Source organism: Hordeum vulgare, chromosome 4H, assembly GCF_904849725.1.
Source record: "Hordeum vulgare subsp. vulgare chromosome 4H, MorexV3_pseudomolecules_assembly, whole genome shotgun sequence".
NCBI classification, from domain to species: Eukaryota; Viridiplantae; Streptophyta; class Magnoliopsida; order Poales; family Poaceae; genus Hordeum; species Hordeum vulgare.
Window position 1 is genome coordinate 170,848,886 of NC_058521.1, and position 15,606 is coordinate 170,864,491.

The following is a 15,606-nucleotide window of genomic DNA, read 5'->3' on the forward strand; positions in this document are numbered from 1 at the left end:
TGCTAATTCTTCACGTGAAACCTCAGATGCTTCTATCGCTACAAATTGTTCAACTGTTCATGTGGTATAAAATTCTTCACTTGAGGAAACCACAAATGCTACTGACGAAAATGCATAGTTGAAGGAATTGTATGTGACGGGCATATACAAAAGTCTCAAAGGGCAACAAACCCTTTGCGATGTGCTCAAAAAGAAGATTATGAACAAGAACCCTAGGGAAGAGGGCCTTGCCTTTGAGAGGAAACTGAACATTGATGGGTCATACTGGAAACCTGAGCAGTACCCCAAAACCTCATGGGTTACTGTTAAAGGACCTCCCGTTGATCCATCCACTCTAACAGGCTTTGCATGTGAAATGTCTTATTCCTCTGATGAGTCATTTGACTCCAGCTATAAACTATTCAAAAATCAATCTGGTAAAGTATTTGCTCGATATGTTGGAACTAACTACATGAATGGACCTCCCCTAGGGAAAATGTGGGTTCCCAAAAGTTGCTTGGAAAATCTTCACGTGAATGTCCTCATGACACCACGAGTGAAGAACTGAAACCTAGATCAAATTCCTTAGGTCCAAAGTCTTCACGAGGATCAAAATCCTCAAATGGTCAAAATTATGCTCATACTCGCACAAATGCTTCTGATATGCAGGGAAACTACAAGGGACATGAATATGCACACTATTCTTCAAATCACTATGTTCATAAGTCCTCAAAGAATTTCTCTGCCTATTCATTTGAGTACTCTAAACCCCATACTGTGAAAAGAAGTGCATTAGCTTCAATGCCTCCATTCTCATATGGTAGTCATAGGATGATGAACTCTTTGCCACCCGTTCACATGTGGGTGGTGAAGAAATTGAATTAACCACTTCTACGTGTCAGGTCTCCACATGAAAATCATCATCTGAAGAATTTCCTCGAGACCCGAGGAAATTTCTTGAGAGGACGCAAGCTAAAACATGATGAAATGATCTAACATTGCACTCGTCCTCATTATGTCCTCAAATTTACTGTTTGTGATGAAATTCAAGTCTGATGAAATTGATATCATATTCTTCAAATCTGAAGCATATGAGATGGTAAGTTGTACTAATTCATGTGCTGAATGATCAACCCAAGAACACAGAGTGGGTTCTTGACAGTGGATGTACAAATCACATGACTGGTGATAAAAGCTTATTGATGAATATCCCACTGACTTCATCACCACTGAAGCATATCACCTACGTTGACAAAGGTAAAAGCAAGGTATTGGGACTTGGTAAAGTAGCTATCTTTAAGGATAGACACATGGACAACGTCATGCTTGTCAAATCCCTAGGACTTAACCTCATGTCCATCTCAATGCTTTGTGATCTTGATATGATTGTCATCTTTGGAAAATATAGATGTGTAGTCATCATGGAATCTGAAAAATCCAAATTCTTTTGAGGCTTTAGGAGAGGAGACTTGTATATTGTTGACTTCTCTACACGTCCTCAACCAGCCACGTGCTACTAGCAAAAACCTCAGAAGGCTGGCTATGGCATCGACGACTTGGTTATGCAGGTATGAGGAATTTGCACACACTAGCGAAGAATAAGCATGTCATTAGCATCGAAACCGTCAAATTCCTCAAGGGCCATCTCTACGTTCGTTGTGAGTCTGGAAAAATGACCAGATCCAAACACCCCTCGAAGACTATCATGACTACTAATCGTCCGTTTGAATTGCTTCTTATGGATCTTTCTGGACCTACTCATTATGCTACTCTAACCAATGCAGAATCTCTATATGGATTTGTCATCGTTGATGACTATTCTCGTTATACTTGGGTACACATCATTGCTTACAAAACTGAAGTGCAGGAAGTCTTCAAACAATTTTCCTCAAGGGCCTCAACGAACTTCGACGTCAAGATCAAACACATCAGGAATTATAATGGGACATAATTCAAGAATACTGGTCTTGATGATTATCTTGATGAACTTGGTATTACGCACGAATTGTCTACTCCTTATACTCCTGAACACAATGGCGTCGTTGAGCGCAAGAACATGACTCTGGTTGAAATGGCATGGACTATGCTTGAAGAATATCAGACTCCTCGTCGCTTTGGCCTGATGCAATCAACACTGCATGCCACATCATCAACAAGGTATATCTTCAAAAATTCCTCAAGAAAAACTCGTACGAACTACTCACAAACAAGAAACCCAATGTAAGTTATTTCAAAGTCTTCGGTGCAAGATGATGGATTATAAATACCATAGCTCAAATTTTCACCTAAAGCACATGAGGGTTCTATGCTTGGTTACGGAAAGGACTCACACACCTATATAGTCTTCAATACGTATAACAACAAGGCTGTTGAAACTATAGATGTGTGGTTCAATGAAACTAATGGCTCGCAAAGAGAGTAACTCCCTCCTGTGCCAGATAAATTGACTCCTGAGGAAGCTATTAAGCACAAGGCTACTGAAGATATCAATCCTACTGAGGAACAACCCCTTGTTGAAGAAGTCGCCCCCAACAATGATGAAATTCAAGCGGATGCACGCGAGGAAAATGCTCCATGTCAAATTCCTCAGCCCAACCAAAGTTTTCAACCAACACATCCTAGGATTGCAAATGAAGTAGAAATTGAAAAAAAAATCCTCGATGACATCAATGCACCAGGTCCTCTCAGTCACTCAAAAGCTTCACATTTAGTTAATTTTTTTGGGAATTCCTACTTTGTGTCTATCATAGAACCCTCAAAAGTTGTTGAAGCCTTCATGGAACCTGAGTGAATTCTAGCCATGCAAGACAAACTTCTTCAGTTCAAGCTAAATGTCGTATGTGAACTCGTTAAAAAACCTGATCCTCGCAAGCACAATATCATCGGCACCATGTGGATCTACCAAAACTAATAAGATGAGGATGGTCAGGCTGTGTGGAACAAGGAACGGCTTGTAGCCCAAGGCTACACACAGGTTGAAGTAATTGACTTTGATGAAACTTTTGCACCTGTTGCTAGACTTGAAGCTATTTATATATTGCTTGCTTATGCTAACCATAACAATATTACTCTCTATCAAATGGATGTGAAAAGTTCAGTCCTCGATGGTAAGGTTGAGGAAGAAGTATATGTTGCTCAGCCCCCTGGTTTTGAAGACCCAAAGCATCCTGACAAAGTCTTCACACTCAAAAAGGCACTCTATGGCCTCAAGCAAGCCCCTCGGGCGTGGTATGACACATTGAAGGAATTCCTCATGAAGAAACGCTTCAAACCCGGTTCATTTGATCCTACTCTTTTCACAAAATCCTATGACAATAAACTATTTGTGTGTCAAATATATGTTGACGACATTATCTTTGGTTGTACTGACAAACGTTAAAGTGATGAATTTTCCTACATGATGGGTGAAGAATATCAAATGTCCATGATGGGGGAGCTGCAATTCTTCTTAGGTCTACAAATTCGTCAACAACGCAATGGCATCTTTATCTCTCAAGAGAAATACCTCAAGGATGTCCTGAAGAAATTCGGCATGAATGAATGCAGAAGCATCAAAAATCCTATGCCTACCAACGACCACCTATGCACCGATGAAAATGGTAAAGATTTCGATCAGTAGGTATTTTGCTCTATGATTGGGTATTTATTGTACCTGTGTGCATCTAGGCCAGACATTATTCTTAGTGTTTGCATGTGTGCACGAGTCCACCTCGTTGGATATTCTGATTCTGATTATGCTGGTGACCATGTGGATCACAAGTCAACATCACACACATGTCATTTCCTTGGACGATCCTTAATCTGCTGGTCCTTAAAGAAGCAGAACTGCGTATCACTATCCGGTGCTGAAGCTGAATACATTGCGGCTGGATCTTGCTATGCTCAACTGCTATGGATGAAGCAAACCCTCAAGGACTGCGACATCAACATGAAGAATGTGCCCCTCTAATGTGTCAATGAGAGTGCAATCAAGATCGCCTACAACCCAGTACAACACTCTAAGACCAAGGACATCAATATTCGTCATCATTTTCTTCGTGATCATGTACTCAAGGAAAATATCATCATCGACCATGTGAAGACTGATGGCTAAGTAGCAGATATCTTCACTAAGCTCTTGGATCAGAAAAGGTTTTGCAAGTTATGGTTTGAGTTTGAAAGTGCATGATATCGACTAGAGGGGGTGAATAGGAGATTTTAACAATTAAATCACTGAGGAAATTCCTATTGAGGAAAGTCCTCATTCATGAATTGAGTGAAGTGGAAGTAGAACCAGATCAGGAGCGCAAAAATGTCTACTCTAAAGTAATCAATGAGATTTCTGATATTCGGTTTGCACAGGTCACAAGTATAGGATAAGTAGGTGAAGATTAACTCAGGTGAATAATTTAAGGTTGAAGAAATTTAGAGAAAGTATTCAGTCAAATTCTTCAAACAGTATAGATGAAAGTCTTCAACATACAATTGAGGAAAAGGGAGAGTTGAAGAAATATAACCAGTAGCTTGATGAAGACGGTTGTTGGTGACCCAGTTCCAACTGCTGTGACATTTGTACATCTGGTTTGGAGCGGCTTGGTATTTAAACCAAAGGACACACAGTCCTGGGACACACAGTCCCTACCATATTATCCTTAATCTAAGGACACACAATCCTTGCCCAATACTCGTGGTAAGTCTTCAGGGCAAACTTCCAAAATCTCACAAACTCGGTCACCCGACGATCGACAATTGTCTGATGAATGCTTTAGACCATGACGCATAACTGTCTACAGGATGCACAGTCCCCAGAGGTAACAAGCGTCGGTTCCACATAGGAATTACTTCTTCAGTGATGCTCAATCACTTGGGTGTTGGTTTGCGTTTTGGTGTTTGGGGTATTTCCTCACTTGACGATTTTCACTCAAAGGTTCTTAGGAATTTGGGTTTCTCTAAATGACTAGTGTCAGTTTCCCTCGCAGCGGCCAACCAACTAGTGGTTGTGTGTGTGGGGGGGCTATTTCTATCCTGGGAGCATCCCAACATGACTTGACATAAATGCCCTTTAATAATATGACCGTTTGGTGGATAAGATCTATGACAGGTAGCGCGTGGCCTGGCAACGGTCAAAACTTTCAACTTTGAAAGTCCTCACCTCTCTCATATTCCTCACTCTAAGGCTTTGGTAGATGTAGGTTTTGGTTGAGCATCATGAGGAAATTCGTTCCATAGTTTTACCTCAACCCCCTTTAACAATATTGTGTTCCTATGACTCAAGTGTAAAGAAAATGAAACAGAAAGAGTAAATCCTCAAGCTTCCAAGACTTCAGAGTGTTTTCTTCAGGACACAACGAATTCCTCATCTTCAATATCTTCACGAGGAATATCAATTTCATCGCAATCAAAGTCTTCAAGGAATGACCAAAGTCTTCACCCGAAGACATACATTTTTATGGGTCGATTTTCATCGAATAACTCAAACTCCTCAATGACTGATAGAGCATGTGTACACTCACAAACATATCAGTCTCTTAACCTATAAGTCTTCAAACCACCAAAATCACTAAGGGGCACTAGATGCACTTACAGAGCTAAATATCCTAGAATCTTCAAATGTTCTGTAAAAATGCACACATCCTAATACTTATGCAAAATTGATGACTTAGATGCGCAACGCACGAAGTAACATTTTTCTTCAATCAATGAAGAATAACTCTCTAAGTGTGAATAAATTAATGACGAATATGATTCTCAGGGCCCTACGACAATTGTACGCGGCGCCTGAAATCATCATTCTTATACGGTGGGTCACACCACCACCAAAACTTTGAAGTTCTTCAAGCTGAAAAATGTTAAAATTTGAGACTTTTCACTCAAAGTTTTCAAAGTGTTCAAATTTTCCAAATTCTTCAAAATTTTCTAGGATGATCTTCATTGACTATATATTATATAATGACCTTTCAATGTCCTCAACAACATTAACTTATTGCTAAGCCTTCAAGTTGGTATTTCTTCTATGTGAATGTTATCGGACCCGTCTCCCCTCTATGCTAAGGTCAACCCAGACTATTCTCAATTCTTCATATGCATTCCATTTGAAACTTGTTCAAAGTACTCAGTGAGTCCTTGTCAGCTGATGACTATGCTACAAAATCCTCAAAAAATTTCAAAACTTAATTTTTTTACCGTTACCACTCTAACTGCACCCACTACTCACGTTAGGATAACCATGATCTCCACTATCTCCACCGCTTCGTACATGGGTAGCACATGTCATGCGGAGACGAAAGGGCTGGGGCAGTTTCGTCCAAATATTTTGCTTCACACCATTTTTACCTGTGCTATAAATAGCCCCTCCCACTCCAGTGCAAAACTCTTATTTCACTCTCATCTTCTCCACTTGAGCTAACCTAGCTCGACCGCTAGAAATCCTCGTCGCCGGTGAGGAACATCTTTTCTACCTTGACCTCGCGGTCGTCGGACTCACGCCGTTTGTGGATCATCTCCCTCCGCTGCCGCCATAGCTGTCTTCAGTCGCCAAGTTAGGGCACTGAAGATCTGAACCGATGAGCTTCTGTTTTTTACTTCCGCAGTTCATCGAGTTCATCTAACAGGGTAATTAAAATCTTATTTTACCGCCCGTGTTGATCCATTTGTTTTCTTTAGATATGTGAAATCTGTTATTCCTCAAAAAATCGTTCAGTTGTGCACACCAATGCCTAGAACACTTAATGAATTTCACTAAGTTACTAAATTGTTCACAAGATTTCTAAATTGTGTAAATTTTTGAATCTGCACAACTCTGGAACCCAAGATCAGAATGCTTATTCAAATTCCTCAAAACTACACTGGTCAAATTCCTCAACTTCAGTTTATTTAATTCCTCAAATCTGAGAACACATATGACCTCTCCAAACTCTTCGCACCAATACTATGTTCAAAGGTTCAAAATGTCAGTTGATGAATCACTAGGTTCTCATCAACTTAACTTATTTGCAGAGTTTCTTGAAGAAAATATACCTATGTCATCAGATTCCTCCAGAATAAAAATTCCTCAGCAAAAACCTCAATTGAAGAAATGGAGGTTGACAGGAAACAAAAGGGTGGCAAGAAGCTAGAACTAAACACTGCCTTTGAGATCCCTGAAGATGTCTATGCCAATTACTGCACATGAGATGTAGAAATTCATGGGAAAGAAACAACCGCAAAACGCAAGATCAGGCTTCAGAGGATTGAACGAAGATGGGATGAGGAGTGGAAGCAATACAAGTATATCACTCCCAAGTATGGCAAAAAGTTTTCCCTCAAACCTCCCTGCAACAGACAACCTCTGGGAGACCAACAAAGTGCCATCCCTCCAGCATGGTCATACTTGAAGACTATCCTAAAGAAAAAGCCAAGTATTTGGCCACACTGAGGAAAAAGGGAAACGCGAATGTAACAAAGTTCCATGATGATTGTGCTGCTGCAGCTGCTGCTGCCTTCTCCTCTGTCGCTGAGGTTTCTCCTACAGAACAACCTCCCAAGAAGACACTAGTGAAGAAATCTGGTGTCAAATCAAAGCCCTCAATAACATTATCAAAAGAGCAAATGCCTCACACAGAAACAACAAATGCTGCCAGGTCCTCAACTGCAGCACAATCTTCATTTCCTCTGCAGCCACAACCCATTCAGCATCCAACATGGACTCCAATTCCCTCAATGCCATGTGCCTCTGGCTCAGCTCACAAATCTTCAACTGGCATACTGAATACTAAGATGACTGTTGCGAGGGGAACAAGGTGAAGCCCAAGCAAAGTTATCCTCAAATCCCTTCTGCATCAGAGGGAAGCCTGGAATATGATGATGAAGCTCTTCAAGCCATTATCAGGAACAAACAAGAAAGGGTTGCACAAGCTACTCGCAACACCATTCCCCTCACACTGGATCCTGGACTTCATTGATATTTGGTTTGAAGATCCGAACACACCCATTGTTGATTTGAAGCTTCCACATGGACTCAGCCACATGGTAACCTTATTTATAAATGAAGCAAAGTGGAAGGATTAGCAAGCCAAACAAGCTCGGTAAGAAAAGGTTAAAAAGGAGAAGTACTTGAAACAAAATCTACTCAACATGATGCCAGAGCAACTTGTCTCTACGCAAGCTGACCTACACTATACCGAAAGGGAGTCAAAGTGAGGTTTGTCAAGGTCGCAAGTGACGCCATTGTTGAGTACAAGAATAGGATTGCATCCCCAAAGCAACCAACTATTCCTCGGGCCAGCTACACTATACAACTGGCTGATGAAAATGAAGAACCTGTTGCTGATGAATCTGCTCATAATGTAACTGCTGAAGAATCTGCCAGGCCTGAAACTACCTATGTAATGCTTGAAGAAAATGCTCCTTCTTCAAAATATTCAAAAGTGAAGAAAGTAGCACTTCCTTTTGCCTTAGAAGTGAAGAAAAAAAGGCTGATGAGAAGGAAGCCAAGAAGAGAAAGGCCTCAACACCTTCAAATTCTTCAGAGGCAAAACACGTGTAGACTTTTCCTACTTCATCATCGATCGGCTCCGGTTGATGCAACTCCTCTCAACATTGCACTGTCGTACATGATTGTACCATTTGGTGAAGAACATACCATTCCAGAAAGAGATGAGGAAATGGATGAAAATCGCTCTGCAGCGTTGAAAGTGCGTTATATCGACTAGAGGGTGGGTGAACATGCAATTTTTAGAATTTCATCACCGAGGAAATTCCTTTTGAGGAAATTCCTCACTGATGAATAACGTGCAACAGAAATAGCACAGGATCAGAGGTGCAACGATTACAACAGCAGTTCACTTGCTGAAGATTATGAGAATCGGTTTGCACAGTATGCATGCACAGAAAAAGCAGGTGAAGATTAACAGGTATGAAGAATTTCAGGTTGAGGAAATTCAGAGAAAATCTTCAGCAAATTCTTCAAACAGTGACAATGAAAGTCTTCAACATACAATATTGAGGAATTGAAAGAGTTGAAGAAATAGAACTTGTATCACGATGAAGATAATTGTTGATGACCCAGTTCCAACTGCTGTGACAGTCGTACATCTGGTTTGGAGTGGCTTGGTACTGAAACCAAAGGACACATAGTCCCGGGACACCTAGTCCTTACCATATTCTCCTTGAGCTAAGGACACATAGTCCTCGCCCAACACTCGTGGTAAGTCTTCAGGACAGACTTCCAAACCCTCACAAACTCGATCACCCGGCGATCCACAATTGACTACTGGATTCCTCTAGACCATGACGCCTAACCGTCTGGAGGATGCACAGCCCTCAAAGGTAAAAGGCTTCAGGTCCACACAGGAACAAATTCTTAAGTGATTCTCAATCACTTGGTTTTTGGTTTGTGGTTTGGTGTTTGGGGTATTTCCTCACTTGACGATTTACTCTCGAAGACTGCGAGGAATTTGGGTTGCTCTAAATGACATGTGTCAGTTTCTCGCGGAGCAGCCAACCAGCTAGTGGTTGTGAGGGTTGGCTATTTATAGCCTAGGAGTATCCTGACATGATTTGACATAAATGCCCTTAAATATTATGACCGTTGGTATGGATAAGATCAGTGAGGTGGCGCGAATCGTGGCAACGGTCGGAACTCTCAACTGTGAGAGTTCTGATGTCTCTCATATTCCTCATTTGAGGCTTTTGTGAGTTTAGGCCTGGGTTGAGCATCATGAGGAAATTCATTCCATAGTATTACCTCGACCCCCTTTAATAGTACAGTGTTCCCACTACAATAAATATGCCTATTGATGACAAAAAATATTCACCCTCGTTAAATTGGTAATAAATTTATGACCAAAATTTACAAATTGGTCAAGTAGTATTTGGGAGGGTCCAAACTTTGAACATTTATGACCAACTGTAACAAAAAGGTAGTAATGCCATTGTACAAAATGGTCATATGAATGTGTACCATTGTTTATGAACATATTTCTCGTGCACAATGACCAAATGGTATGGTCATGTGATTTGTCTCTCCTACATGTCATGTCTACTAGGCACACAACTCTATAATTTTAAATGGGACAAAAAGGTTTATTATTAAAATTTAATGTGAAAGAAAATTGTAGTATAATTTGTAAGTGAAAAACAGTGAAACAAATATACCGCAGTGTAAATTTCATTGTTTGGCTTGAATGGTGTGATGCATCCATTCACAACAAAAGTGTATTATTAATGGTTTGTCTTTGACGCCATAATATTAACTATGCCAATGTACATAGTTTCAGACCATGTTTAGATTATTGAAAATTGATAAACAATAAGATGCACTTCAACATTTGATTATCATTAAGTGAGAAGGTTAAATGGAACAATTGTAAAAATCACTACAAAGGACTTTTTACGTTGTAAATTAGAGATTGCAAAGTAATGAGGATTTGGCCGTTACATGACATGTTCATTATGTCAGTGTTCAATAAAAGAATAGGTTAGCATGATGGCTTCATGCATTTTTCTATACTTCATTTGTTTGAGTTTATTAGCCCCGTTCAGAAAAGTTATGCCTGACAATCTAGTAACTAGACTTAAAATTTATAGAAAAACTAATGTGAAATTTTTAGATAGTTATTACAGAGTTAGGCTTATCATCAAGATATAGACGGATACTTATTTTTGTTTCAAATAATAAGAAGAGATAACGCAAAAAATAATGAAAAAGGAAAATTACTGGAATTTCTGTGTAACTCTGGAAAAAAACCCTCCGATAATGGCCCAGGCTTTTTTTAACATCTTGTCGCTATTTCCCTCCATCTTTCTTCAACAAATTCGCATCCGTGTAAGCCGCGCCAATGCCAGATCTGTTATTTATTTTTTGCGGAAGATAAATTCCAGCCCTAGGCGTTTCCCTTCCAAGTCCAACTCTCCCTCTCGTCCATAGCCACCGCCACACCTTCTGCCAACAACACCCAGATCCAGCGTAGCCCAACGCCCAGATCCGCCTTCACCACCCACCACAGCGCCGCTCCCTGCTACATCTGTCTCTGCCTCCATTTCCTTCACCTTCTTGTTCAGGTTCGCGGCCGCGTTGGGCGTGTGGTCAAAGAAAACCACCTGCACGGGAAAGGCGCCGAGCGCCGCACTGGTGACAGTGCCGCTGGGCCTGGGTGCCGACACGGTGGGGACGTTTGTGTCCAACTCCCCGAACTCACGCCGGCCCCACGTCGCGTCGACGTGTCGTCCCTGCAGGCAACGAGACTAGGGGACGCGATGCCTACCCCCTCCTCTCCACCTCCTCGGGTACGGTCTCAGCATGCACGTCGCTACTGCCGCGGCCTTCATGATCCGTGTGGTGGCTCCCGAGGTACACGTGAGCTCCCCTTCCGGTGTTTGACCTCTGCTATGTGCTACACATCAGCCGGCTCCCTCCTCGGATCTGGTACGCGCTGCAGCAACTCCACATGTGGTGCTGCCGTCAACCTCCCCTCCATGAGAAACATGAGGTCGTCTCCCCACTATCTTACTCGTTTTTCTTATACCACCTCCCATTTGATCTGTTAATGTGCATCTATTGGTGTATGCTTGGAGATGTCATACACATATTTGATCTATTAAGTTGCACATTTTCTGCTTAGGAATTGGTAATAGAGATGTGATCATGTACGTATTCTGAATTTGTTACATATTTGATATTAATGGTCTATGTTTTTTGTAAATTTATGGAATGTCTATATAATTCCTAAAACAACTTGGATTATCTAACTAAAACTTAATTGTGCAATGTTTTTGCAGAGAGAAGAAAACAATTGTTTTTGCTGACCTAAATGTCACATCAAAGTGAAAGAAGCAAAGGTAAACCACACTACTGGGCTCTTTTTCATTCCAGGAGTTCATTCTTATTTTTGTTGTAGACTTGGAAACAAGCTTATCCTGGTATTTGTGGTGTTCAATGCATGATACGAAAAAAAATTAGTAATTAAGTGAAGATAGCTAACTCTTCATCTTAATAGAACCCTCACTTATGGTGTATCTGTTTGGTAAACTAAATATTTTGGCATGAAATACAAAAAATACATATTTGTTCTAGTTGTAGTTTTATGACACCAGAATCTTTTGATTTCTCAAGTTCGTGATTTTGCAGTCTACTCTATTATGCTCACGATCCAGCTTCTTGAATTTAAAAACTTCAGTGTGCTCTCTCTCTGCTTTCTCCTCTTTGTTGGTGCTGATGAAATCTACTATGTTATGTTTACCTTCATGTAGTTTCCAAGTTTAGTGTGCACATCAACCTATGTTCATTCCATTTTGTTGGCGATGATGCACTCTACTCTCTTTTGTGCACCTTCAGGAAATTTCAAAAAAATGGTTGAAAGAACAGAAAATTTGTAGAGTGGCGGTCTGAGTTAAATTTTGCAAATTATTCAGGGCAGTCACTTTAAAATTCTTGTGCCATTGTCTCATTACTTATGTGGAAACCTATGTATCTTTCCTTATTAGTATTGATGCCATTATAAATAGTTCACCTCCATTGTCTACGGCTATAGGAGGATCTTGGTTTGCTTCTCATGATATATGTGTGGTTATATCATCTTTTAGTCCTTTGATAACTTATTAGGCATGTGATGGATGTCTTAATATTGAATGTGTTATTTTGCATGCATATGTATAGGAACAAGGAGCCTCTGTTGTAGGTTCTGATGTAGTGTGTCTATGAAGAGCAGAAGTTCGCATTCCTTGTATAGAAATGTAGTGCATCACTTTAAAATTCTTGTGCCATTGTCTAAGACTAAAGTGGTGATCTAAACACTCTTATATTTCGCTATGGATGGAGTATTTGAGAATAGTAGAGATTGCATATCATGTATAGGTAGTATGAGTGTATATATATTTTGTTGAACAACAATTCATAGCCATCTAGGTAGATGCACTATTGTTGTATGATTAAGAGTTTATTATGGTATTTGAACAAATGGGTGCCTCTTTTATTTTCTTCAGAGAGCTGGTGTCTCATGATGTTCGTTCAAGTAAGTATGGGTACTTCACAAGCTCAAGGCTGATTTTGAGAGAGGTATCACCGTTGATATTGCTCTATGAAAGTTTGAGACCACCAAGTACTCCTGAAGTACCATTGATGCCCCTAGAAGCTGTGATGCCAACATGATCACTAGGACATCGCAGGCTGATTGTGCTATGATTATCATTGACTCCACCAAGCATGTTCTCCTTTCACTCTTCGTGCAAACAGATGTTCTGCCGTTGCAACAAGGTATGATTTTCAGGAACTACAGTATGTATGTTGCTTCTTGATTATTTGATCCAAGGAGCTTTTGAATGATGTGCTTTAACTAGTATGTGGAACCCATGTCTGTGTTACTATGTTTATGGAAATACATCTATTTATTGTACTTGACATTTGAATGTGAAAGGAGATGCATTTCTAGTAATGTTTCTTTATATTGTTGAAATGGTTGAGGTGCTGCTGGTTTAGGCGTAGACATACATATTCTACGATCTTAATTAAAATTTTCTTTTATCCTGGAGGCGTTGTGTTGCTATGTATTTTGTGTTAGACATTGTAATGTTTTGTCTTACTATAATAGACAACGCAGTCCATAGCCACGACTATTTTACAAACCCCAATCTCTAAGTATGTTATGCTTGCATCAGTCCGAACTTACATGGACGAACTCTGTTTTTTGTCCAATATCCAATTGTTTGGAATGGTTTGAGCTGAGGTTCTCTAATTGATATGTCTTTTGGTGCAGTTGAACATCACCAATCCTAGCACATCCTATTATGATGTACTAATTATCAAAGAAGTCTCTTTATACCTGAAGAAGGTTGGTTAGAACTGCGACAAGGTTCCCTTCGTCCCCATCTCTAGGTTTGACAGTGAAAATATGATTGAGAGTCGCTTGACCATATCAAAGGGCCCAAGAGGCCCTCGGACAAGCCCCTGGCATTCCCCTTCGTGACGTGTACCACATCGATGGCATTGAATTGTCCATGTTTACTATGTTGAGACTTGAGGCATCAAGCCTGGAGTTGAGGCATGATCTATAGTGTATTTTTTATGATGTATGTGTTGCTGAAACAAAAGATATATATATGTAAATATTTGATTTTCGCTGGTATTTCATTAGTTGGTTGGCCTAATGTTAATTGTTGAAACGTGCTTTACTGGACCCAAACCTTGAGAAATAAGACCTGGATCTAATTCAGGGAGGAATTGATTATGGTCCACTTTTCACACAAATAATTTGGCCCTGTTTGTACAAGGTAGTTGCGCCAAAAGGCCTTAAAATTAAATGGGCCATGTCAGATTTTATGTCGTGTCCATGTAATTTTTTTCCACATCACCTTCTACTATGTGGATGGTGCCATGTCAGCATGATGTCACGTCACCTTGTGCCATGTCATCATGGCCACATAAGATCATATGTGGACGAGGTGCATGGGTAGTGACCTATTTTTTGGTCAATAGATTCTATGACCAACTGTTTTTGGTCATAGGATCCATGACCAATAACCAGCCGTGGTCATGTTTGCTCATTCTTGATGGCCAACTGTTGACCTCCTTATTTTGGTCATAAGTTGGTCATAGATTGAAAACAATGACAATTCAATGACAAAAATGGTGGGTCATTATTGACCATATATCTTGTAGTGTCCTATGACTCAAGACTAAAGAAAATGAAACAGAAAGAATAAATCTTCACGCTTCAAAGTCTTCGGAATGATTTTCTTTAGGACACACCGAATTTCTCATCTTCAATATCTTCATGAGGAATATAATTTCATCGTAATTTCTTCGCGATCAAAATCTCCAGCATAAGACCAATTTCTTCAGCCGAAGATATATATTTTTAGGGGTCGATATTCATCGTATAACTCAAACTCCTCAGCGACTTATAGATCATGTGTAAACATATAAACACATTAGTTTCTTAACCTATAAGTCTTCAAACCACCAAAATCACTAAGGGCACTACATGCACTTACAAACTCCCCCTTTTTGGTGGTTGATGACAATTAGGTTATGTTTTCAACGGGGATAAAAATATGAAGTGTAAATCCTGAGTTTGAGAAATTTGAAATCAAGATACTAAGAGACTGCCCCTGAAGATGTGCATATTTTGAGGAAATTGCTTTTCATCGCAAATGCACATTGATGATTTACATCATGGAGATCTCCCGCTGTATCTTGTAAATCATGCATACATTTGACACATAAAATGAGGAATTTTAGAATGCATGATGAGAAATGGTGTCTGATGAATTTTAGCATTCCTGCATTAATATATTTTGAGGAATAAGCATGCGAATAAAAACGTTCAAAGGAGTCAGAGTACCATCGGTATTAAGTTACAACTCATTACATAAAACACTTCAGAAGAACTAAGAGTTTGTAACTTAATAAAGTACATAAGCCCCAAAATGTATCCTGCGTGAAGACTAACTCAGATTTCTCCCCCTTTGGCATCAAGTGATGAAAAGGGACAAAACTGAGGACTAACGCCCCATGAAGACTTTCACTTCTTGGTTGATGAAGAGGCGAGAGGATTGTTGGCGACAGGCTTCTTCCTTGGACCAGTTGCAGTGTCTTCTGGCTCTTCATCAGATTCTGCAGTGTGGAATGAAGAAAAAGAACTGTCCTCAAGGTCAGGCACTGGAATTGGCTTG